We start from the raw sequence: 7,682 nt of genomic DNA, 5'->3' as shown, positions 1-7,682 counted from the left end.
CTATGCCATTGCTATTCATCCTCTTTCTGTTTTTGAGCTTTTAGGTTAGTCCAGGTTTTTCCTTGTTCTAAACAATGCTGCTTACAGGACCAGAGAGATAGTACAGCAGGTAGGGTGTTTGTTTTGCACCCAGCTTCAATACCCAGCATCCCATATGGTCCCCCTGTCACTGTAAGAAGTTACCTGAGCGCAGAGCCAGAGGTTAACCCTGAGAACCACTAGCTATGCAACCCCTCACCAAAAAAAAAAAAAACTCTAAAAAAACAATGCTGCTATAAATACTCTTTGTTGCATTGCTATTTGTTTTATATTTTTGAATTATTTCTCAGGAGGATATTACTGTGTGAAAGGCTTAAAACTATATTTTACTGAATTTTATATTGTGTAGTTGAGTCTTGAAAGAGCATACTGTTGGGGCTGGAGAAATAGCACAGCGGGTAGGGCGTTTGCCTTGCACGCAGCTGACCCAGGTTTTGATTCCCAGCATCCCATATGTTCCCCTGAGCACCACCAGGGGTGATTCCTGAGTGCAGAGCCAGGAGTAACCCCTGTGCATCTCTGGGTGTGACCCAAAAAGCAAAAAAAAAGAAAGAAAGAAAGAAAGAAAGAAAGAAAGAAAGAAAGAAAGAAAGAAAGAAAGAAAGAAAGAAAGAAAGAAAGAAAGAAAGAAAGAAAGAAAGAAAGAAAGAAAGAAAGAAAGAAAGAAAGAGAGGAAGAAAGAGAAAAAGAAAGAGAATACTGTCTTCTTCCACCAGCATCCTGAGAGAGATATAATGAAGCCTGGTTGCACCCACTCGTCAAAGCAGCCCTTTGTCCTTATATCTGCTTGGTTTTACCCCAGGGCCATATGACACTCCCCCAAAATGATTAATAGCAAAACTATGTACAATCCAGGGTGAGACCTCACATGTCATAGTATGATTTCTCCTTCCCCCTGGGAGACTTTCTGGATTAATTTTTCTTTTTCTTCTTGTGGTCACAAGATCAGCAGAAGGGTTTTCAAGTAACTTCTCCATTCATGTTGTAGCTTTTCATTCCTGAGATGCAAGGGTAGGTACCTCCTAGAAACGAGTCTTGAACTTCAACTCCTGATTTGTCTTTCTGAACTAGGTATAAAAGGATAAAGATGTATTTAGGAAAGGAAGTCCTCAATTAGAGCTAAAAAGGCTTTCAGAACTGCCAGGCGTAAACAAGCATGAGGTAAAGTTGTTTTAGATTATGAATGCTGTGCCACCTGGTAGAGGTAATGCCTATCTCTGTATCTTACTTATATTATAAGGTAGGAGTACCACTTGAGGCTTAAACAGAAACTACATGGCACATAGCAGACACTCAAATGATAGCTGTCATTACAATTAATAAGTATGGTGCCCATAGTACAGCCAAGTCTGCAGTGCATTGTGGGAAAAGCAGATGTTGATTGAAGGCAAGCAAAACTGGTATGACTAGCTCTTTCTAACCAGGTGGCAGAATAGCCGCTGGTAAATCTTAAATCCTTTTAAGCCTCAGTTTCTTCATCTATAAAATGGAGGCTAAGATGCATAAAAGTTTCTTTTATATCCCATATTAAAATATTTTTGTTAGAAGAAATTTTTTTCTTTACATACTAGAGTGGACACCAAGCATATTATGTCTCTTAGTTCCCAACAAGTGGGAACTGTTACTGATCCAAAAATCTGTCAACTGAGTCTTTCCCTACATCACTGGTTCTCAAACTTCACAAAACATAAAAATCACCTAGCATAGCTGTGTAAGTACAGATTTTTTCAAACTACATCACTGGAAGTTCTGTTTCCATAAATGTAGCATGGTGTTGTAAATTCCAAGGTGATTTGTATTGCTGATAGCCCATGAAACGTAGCTGACCTGTGGTCTCAGATGAAAGAGGAAAAAATGTTTTCCCATCACAATATGATGGAAAAAAACCAAAACTCTCCTCTATTTTATGAAAATGTAAAATTAAAGAGATCCAAATACTGAATGATTGGTTTTTTTCAATGATTTTTTTCTACATTTATGTAGAATCATTCTAAAACAATCTCCTTTTTACACTCATGATTTGAAAGAGTGTGTATAAGCACTTCTTTCTTGGAGTCATCTTTTTTTTTTCTTTTTGGGACACACCCGGCGTTGCACAGGGTTTACTCCTGGCTCTGCACTCAGGAATTACTCCTGTCGGTACTCAGGGGACCATATGGGATGCTGGGAATCGAACCCAGGTTGGCCACGTGCAAGGCAAATGCTCTACCTGCTGTGCTATTACTCCAGCCCCTGGAGTCATCTTAATTCTTCACCAAGACCTCTTTGTCCTGGGAACTATAATGCTGAATGATCTCCCTCCCACAATCTTGGCAGAGATGACCATTTCAATCTGGTGTTGGTGGTGCTTCATCTTTCATTTGTGATCTATGTTTTTAAATTATGCTTTAAGCCTGAAGTTGCTAGAAGCAACTTCTTTCATCTTTTTCTATCTTCAACAAGCATCTTGTAAAATCTTTGCAGATGACATGCGTTTCATAAATATATTGGAATTAATGTAGATGTCAATCCTGTAAACTTATACTCCTTCAAGGATGCTGTCTCGTTTGCCAAGGTATCGAAAGTCAGATGGACTGGACACATAATGCGATTTAGAGATGACCACTGGACTAGAACTGTTATCTACTGGATTCCATGGGACATCGAAAGAACACCTAGTCACCCACCTACGAGATGGTCAGACATCTTCATTAAGACCCTGAATGAACGGTTCGGTGCTCTTCGTGTTCCTGGAGCAAGCAGATGTCGTTGGGGTTCACTAGCACATGACAGGGACGAATGGAGATGTTACTGGCGCCCACTTGAGCAAATTGATGAATAACGGGACAAGTAATTACAAGTGATACTCCTTGATATGTTCTTTGGTGTGGACAATAGCTACAGGTGATATTGTGGGGGGACCACACAGTGCCAGGCATGGAACCCAAGTTTCCCACGTGCAAAGCATGTGCTTCAGCCTTCTGAGCAATCTCGCTAGCCCTTATTGGTAAATTCTTCACCAAGAGTAGCTCAGAATTATACCCATGAAAGGATGAGCCATTAGGCATTTAGGTTTAGAGTCACACAGAACAGAGAGCAGTTCTTAGACTTAAAAGTGCTTAACATTTTCTGAATCTCTTTTCTTGGTGTAAGGAAATGGAGAGGGGAATGGCGTCGGCCACACCTAGAAGTGCTCAGGGTGTACTTCTGGCTTGGTGATCAGGGCGTGGTCACTCCTGGCAGTGCTGGAAAACTATATGCATGGCCGGGGATGAAAGCAGGGTCTGCCACACACAAGGCAAGTGTCCCCTCCTTTGTTGAGTAGAAACGAAGTTGCAGTGGAGATTCCTAGCAACATGCTTCACACTGTGGTTTTCTTGAATGGCAACTACCTGATCTTAAAATTATATTAAGGGGCTGGAGCGATAGCACAGTGGGTAGGGCGTTTGCCTTGCACGCGGCCGACCCAGGTTCGATTCCCAGCATCCCATATGGTCCCCTGAGCACTGCCAGGAGTGATTCCTGAGTGCAGAGCCAGGAGTAACCCCTGTGCAATGCCGGGTGTGACCCAAAAAAGCAAAAATAAAATAAAATAAAATAAAAATTATATTAAAAGCAGCACAGAGAATAATAGATGAAGCTGCCTAAGATTTTCAGCTTCAGATGTAAGCAAACAACGGATTCTCTTTGAACAAAGTGATTTCACCCCACCCCCTTTTATTTATTTATTTATTTATTTTTGTTTCTTTGTTTAAGGTTCAGCGTCTTCAGCTTTGAGGGACAGACTGTCTCGAGTCTGTATGGATCCCCTCTAGACAGGGGAAGGACACAAAGCCGCCCTTTGACCAGCACAGGCTTTCACACCAAGCAGTACAATCAGGGTTTAGGCTTATGCCTCACAGACCTCTTCTGTTCATGCCCGTGATTACTGCAACTTGCCTCCCCCTTACTGAAAAGCTGTAGGCCCCAGAGTGAAGAATATGTGTGTCCTCCCGGAAATGGGCAGCAGGAACCGTCAACATTTTGTACTGCAGGACGGAGAGTCACCAGTCCAAAAAGTAGAATAATGAGGCCGGAGCGATAGCACAGCGGGTAGGGCGTTTGCCTTGCACGCGGCCGACCCGGGTTCGATCCCCAGCATCCCATATGGTCCCCCAAGCACCGTCAGGAGTAATTCTTGAGTGCAAAGCCAGGAGTAACCCCTGAGCATCGCTGGGTGTGACCCAAAAAGCAAAAAAAAAAAAAAAAAAGTAGAATAATGCTGGGAGCTCCTGGGCAGGTCTCAGGGGCACTCTAAGAAGTGGCCACTGGAGGGACAATTTGGGTTTCTTTGTTCCTTTTCATCATTTCTAGTTACATATCAGGGATGCTACAACTATGGAGAAAATTATATGTGTGTATATATATATTTGATTTCTGGATAAACATTTCTGAAGGCAAAAAATTGAAGCAACTATACAAGAATAAGGTAGACGGTAATTAAATAAATCATCAGAAATAGTCTGTTTTGATAGGTGAGCAGTCACTTAAAATTTCTATCTAAATAAGATTGAGAGCATGTGGAATAGACACTGAAAATGGGATCATATGTGAAAACACCTTTGAGTGCATTTTAGCACTGTAGCACTGTCATCCAGTGCTCATCAATTTGCTTGAGAGGGCACCAGTAACATCTTCATTGTGAGACTTCTTGTTACTGTTTTTGGCATATTGATACGCCACGGGTAGCTTGCCAAGCTCTGCAGTGCGAGCGAGATACTCACAGTAGCTTGCCGGGTTCTCCGAGAGGGACAGAGGAATCAAACCCGGGTTGGCTGAGTGCAAGGCAAACGCCCTATCCACTGTTCTGTTGTTCCAACATTTTAAGTAAAAAAAAAAAAAAATTAGTTTAGACAGAGCTTTATTCAAACCATGAGTGATGCAGGGCCTTCCTCAGCCTGCTTCTTAGTTACCAAAAATAATGTATTCAGATGATGACATTGTGACAATAACAACAAACATGCAAATCCTCCCCCCCACACACAATATTATATTGTTTGCATAACTCATGCCTCTTAACCCAGTGGAAACAAATTTCCTTTCAGGAGAATGTGCAGTGGAAGTGGAAGCTTCTAAAAGAAACAGAAGGAAATTACAATAACAAAGCATTACTTGTAATTGCTGCAGATGGGAGAAGGGGTAAGTAAAGGAAGTCAGTTCCTTAGGTGATTGGTGAAATATCCAGGTGACCTGACTCCTGGGTGTCTCCGGAACTATGTTGCAGGTGGCTGAGGAGAAGTGGAGAGTGAGCCTTTGGGAATGGTGCACTATTGCCTTCTTACTCCGAAGAAAGGGTCTAGGTGGGTTAGGACTGGCAAAATCTGCCTTAAGCACCTGACAGGCGTGGATATTTACATCCCACCAGCCTCACTAGGCCGCAGTCAGGCTGCACTTGAGCTCCGCTTGATTTTCATGGCACTGGGACTTGTCCCCACCACCAATTTTTCAGGGAGTTGTGGTCTCAGGCTGAAGCAAGGAATTGCTTTCTGCAGGAGAGGAAAGTCAATTCTTATTTCCGTCCAGATTCCAAAGTTTCCAGGTTCATTGTCTATCCTCACAGAAAAAAAACTTCAAAGGGCCGAGGAGATAGTACAGTGGGTAAGTACAGTGGGTAAGGTGCTTGTTTTGCAAACAGCCAATCACAGTTTGATTACGACAACACATTTCACCCCCCTGAGCCCTGACAAGAGTGAGCTTTGAGCAAAGAAACAGGAGTGATCTCTAATAAGAAAAGGAGGAGGAAGAGGAGGAGGAGGAGGAGGAGAAAAAGGGAAAGAAAGAAAGAAAGAAAGAAAGAAAGAAAGAAAGAAAGAAAGAAAGAAAGAAAGAAAGAAAGAAAGAAAGAAAGAAAGAAAGAAAGAAAGAAAGAAAGAAAGAAAGAAAGAAAGGAGACTCATTCTTTAGTTTCATGAAGCACACCAACCTTTCTTGAAAACTTTTAAAATTTTTAATCATTGTGAATTAGAGTTACAAAAAATTAAGATTCAGAGACAAAGAACCTCAGACTCAAGCAACTTGCGGCAGAGATGGCCCTGGACTTTGCAATAGGCCATTTCCGCTGGACAGTTCCAGACGGGGACAGGTGCCGTCCCGTCCCTCCGCCTGCCCTCTAGGAACTCTGGCGGTTGCCATTTTCTAGAAGCCAGTGATAAGCTCTAGGTACGAGTGACGGTGGCGCCAAACGCCAGGCCTCATGGGACAGGGAAGGAGTGGGCACTTCTCCTTCCCCCTGCCCTAATGGGACTCTGAGATGAAGCCACACCCAGCCACCATCTACTTAAGCTGCCACCCGGCCATGAGACACACAAATGAACCTCGGACCCGAGCAACTTGCTGCAGCGACCTCTTCAGACCCTAATTACTACAATTTTAGAATTCCTAGAGTGTGTTGCTGCTCTCGTGGTCATGCAAAATTATATTGCATCCATAACAAACAATACAAAACACATTGTCTAGCTTTACGTTATCGGCAGATACGAGTGGTGGTGGGTCCGGTGTCGAAATATCGAAGGTAACTAAAGTAGAGAAAGAGAGTATTGTGCAAACTGCCACACAGGCAGGGGGAGTTGTGAAATGGGGGCAGGGGGGATACTGGGGATTTTGGTGGTGGAAAATGTGCACTGGTGAAGGGATGGGTGTTTGATGACTGTATGATCGAACTCAAACTTGAAAGCTTTGTCACTGTACTGCACAGTGAATCAATTTAAAAAAGAAAGTAATTAAGATCCAGACATACAATATTCAATGTTCTAACACCAATTTCTTCGCTGGTGTACACCAATGTCCCCAGTTTCCCTCCCGTCCCTTGGCCTGTCTCTGGAGCAGGCAACTTTCCCCCTCCATCATTATCCTAGTGTTTCCTTCCCTGGTTCATCACCCCCACCTCCAGTCCTTTGGCAAGCTTCCTACTGAAGAACAGTTCTCCGGCTCTTCATTTCCAATGCCTTTTGGGCTCTGTTATTACCTTACAAAGTTTCTTTATATCTCACATATAAGAGAAATCACTCTGTGTCTGTCCCTCTCTCTCGATGTTTTCCAGATCCATTCACATAGCAACAAATCGCATGACTTTATCTTTTCTTACTATTGAGCAGTATTCCATTGTGTATATGTACCGTAGTTTTATCCAGTCACCTATTTTTGGCAATTGGGTTGTTTCCAGATTTTGGCTACTGTGAATAGTGCTGCAATGAACCTCCAAGGCTGAACCAAGAAGATATAGATAGAACATCTGAACAGGCTTATCCCTACTGAGGAAATTGGAATGGTAATCAAAAGTCTTCCCCAAAATAAAAGCCCAGGCCCAGATGAATTCACTAGTGAGTTCTTTCGAACCTTTTTTTCTTTTAATTTTTTGGTCACACCTACCTATGTTCAGAGGTCACTCCTGGCAGTACTCAGGGGACCATATTGAATGCCAGGGATTGAACCCGGCTCTGGGACATGCAAGGCAAGTGTCTTACCTGCTGTAATATCTCTCCAGCTCCTCTTTCGAACCTTTAAAGCAGGTCTGCTGCAAATATTTTTCAGGCTCTTTCAGGAAGCTGAAGAAACAGAAACACTCCCAAACAGTTTCTATGACGCAAATATTACCCTTCTACTGTTATGTCCAAAGCAAGCTCATC

The sequence above is a fragment of the Sorex araneus genome, chromosome 7 (genome assembly GCF_027595985.1).
Source record: "Sorex araneus isolate mSorAra2 chromosome 7, mSorAra2.pri, whole genome shotgun sequence".
NCBI lineage: Eukaryota > Metazoa > Chordata > Mammalia > Eulipotyphla > Soricidae > Sorex > Sorex araneus.
This window is presented reverse-complemented; position numbering follows the sequence as displayed.